The following is a 3,149-nucleotide window of genomic DNA, read 5'->3' on the forward strand; positions in this document are numbered from 1 at the left end:
GCAAGGAGACACTGGAAAATAATGAAAACAAAAAATAAATGCAATTTTAAAAAATCACTCTGTCGTTTTGTATCCCCAGATGAAAAAATGAGACATACAATTCTTAAATATTCTCCAAAAGTCGTATGTAGCATGAAAAAGAAATGCACATTGATATATATAAATTTCACAAGGATATGATAGAAAAAATTATACTAGAAGCCATACACAAATAAAATAGATTCATGCAAGCGAAATACACAACCATACTTCCTATATAATCTATGCAATGCAACAAAAATCAAAAGAACATATAAGTCATTTACATCTGTCAACTAAATAGAGAGTTCATTTATTTGGAATAACAAAGAATCTATTAGAACGTATTAAAAAAACGAAAAAGAAAAGCTGAAATTGATCGAGACGAAACATCTTCTCTTTTCTTTTTATGTTTAAAAGTGTGTTTGTCTCGTCTGCGAAGTGAGGGAGAGAATGGATTGAGTTTCTAAAAGAGACTCTGTTTAAAAGGAGATTGGATATAATAAGAGCATCATATCAGCATCATTAGGGTCAACATCAACATTTACATAAAATTGACATATTTATATATAGTTATGTGAGATTTTTTCTAAAAATACGGACGTTCCTGTGTCTAAAGAGTGAATTTATGTGAAATATTTGGCTATTTTTATGTAATATTGTGTGTGTGCGCGTAAAATTATGCGTAAAAGTATGCGAGTAGAGGTATGTACGCAGTTTTGTGTAAAATTGCGTGTCTGTGTGGAAAACTGTGTCTATATCTTTGTGAAATTATGAGTGCATTCTAGTATAATATTTCTGCGTATATAGGTTTGTGTGGTGATTCGTAGTGTGTGTGGAAGACTGAGCGTGTACGTGGTGGTTCTTTGTGAAATTGTGAAAGTGCATGTATGTGGAAAAGATTTTCGTAATCGCATGCGTGTGCAGGTATGTAGCAAAATCCTAGTGTGTGTCTCGAAGTGTTCATGTGTGGATCTTAAATGTTCTCACCATTACTGTTGCCCATCTGATAACGTTTACATGATCATTATTGTTTTTTGTTTACAACAAACACTCACGGCTTCCCTTATATTATGTGTACATATTGAAGTGCACGATGATCAACAATAAAAACAGCTATAAGGAAAACCAAGAAAAAGGTACATAGGAAGGATAAAGAGGTGGATAAAACAAAAGGTAAGAGATAGTGACATTAGAACTATTACAAGGTATCTAATATTAGTGCTATTTGAATTCTTGTTTGATTTCATAATTAATTTGATTGTAAATATCTTTCTGTGCAATTCCTTTCTTCTTGAGGAACATGGTGGAGTTGAGCTTTCTATGGCATAATATTGATGAGTATTGATAAAGTCAACAGGGGTGTGGTCTTTAATATCAGTATTACGGAAGAGTATTGTGCGAGTGATCAATGTGTTGACGCTCATGCTGGGACGAGAAGCACTTTGCGCTGGGTCTACAAGTAAGTTTCAGTGTTGTGATCTGTGTTGGAAGAACCAGTTGCTCCTTGGGGCAGCTGAGTGTTTTGGTAAACAAGCTGTTGTTCGGCCTTTCATTCAAGGAATAAGTTGATCATCAGGGAAGGGTTTCTCCCCCGTTCCTGGTCGATAAAGAAAGCTTTCCGTCCGTTTTCTTGATTCTCCTGAAGATTCGTCGTTGGAGAGAGCTAGGATGCGGATTCTGTTCTCCCTCAGGGTACTCCTCGGCTTCTCTCGCCTGCTGGGGTGCTTCCCTTATGCCTTCAAGCTGAACCCTCCCAAGATCACTTTCAAGAAGTACCTGCTTGTCTACAGCATAGTCTACATGGCATTCACGATCATCTCCGTGAATTGCATGCTTTTCAATAGCTTGCCTTTCGTGTTTAAATCCGGGTTTACCGTCAAGAATGTCACGTCCTTTATTCAGATGACGTCGATGGTCTATCCTATGTTTCTTTACCTGTACAGTATCCTACGAATCGGAAAACTAAAGGATATCGTACAACGTGTCCTTAATTCACGGATTCATCTAGACAATAGCTTGGTTAAGACTTTTGATTGGTTGTCACTGGTCTGTTTAACAGGTACTTGCGTGGTGTGTGTTTACGCGTGCGTGACTGATCTGAGTACGGGACATACACAGTATTATATACTTACGATAGTGGCTTCCGACCTTTTCACTCTACCTGCATTTTCTCAGCCTATAATTTTATACCATGCTTTGTTGAGACTCATAACTGTGTATTTGAAAGCAACGTTTGCTCCTGTGGACGAAGGTTTTATTTCGGAAACACCAGTGTTCTTAATGGAAAGAAAAACCGATTCACAAAGCTTTAAATCCTTCGAAGAAGTCCAGTACAGTCCCGAATCTGTGTCCGCCATCGAGAGACTGCGATCGGTGCGACTTGGCCTGTGCGACCTCGACCAGCTGCTGAGGGATGTGAACGACCACTTCGAGCCGCTGCTCTGCATCTGCCTTTTATCGGATCAGCTGTTGGTGATTGCATTCCTTCAGGATCTCATCTCCAATCGAAGCTACTCCATCTTCGTGTCCTTCATCGTCGTCTTTCTTGCCCTCATGAGGATACTCCTGGTCATGAACACTCCAGAGATGTTCATTAGAGAGGTAAGGCGTTTCTCTAACATTAAATACTTAAATGCATTGAAGGAAAGCAACCCATATAGAGCTGTAAGGTTATGAAACCTCTTGTTCTGAGGGTCCTACATTTTATAACCTCTTTTTTGGCGATTTCATTTTGCAGAGGGAAAAATGGCAGGGAAAAATTCATTCTTTAAAGCTTAAGAATGCTCCAGTTCTTCTGAGAGAGAAGGTAAGTCATGGCGAGAGAGAGGGAGGAATAACTAAACTGTATTAGGTATACCGTTCATGCCTAAGTAATCTAATGGTTATATACAATAACTTTTACTCTGCTATGGCATGGACGAGATTGAGTTCGTATGGTCTAACTTATAACACTAACAGCATTACCTTCATAACTCTGCGTCACTCGCTTCCTTTTCTCACCAGCTGGACGAGATAGAAGATGACCTGGGTAACTGCCCCAAGTTTGAGGTCTGCGGCCTCTTCGAAATCGGCCGCCAGAGCTTGCTGCCTGTGAGTATCCTTGCACAGGGAAGCTGATTAAAGACTTC

This window comes from Penaeus monodon, chromosome 30, assembly GCF_015228065.2.
Source record: "Penaeus monodon isolate SGIC_2016 chromosome 30, NSTDA_Pmon_1, whole genome shotgun sequence".
Lineage (NCBI taxonomy): Eukaryota > Metazoa > Arthropoda > Malacostraca > Decapoda > Penaeidae > Penaeus > Penaeus monodon.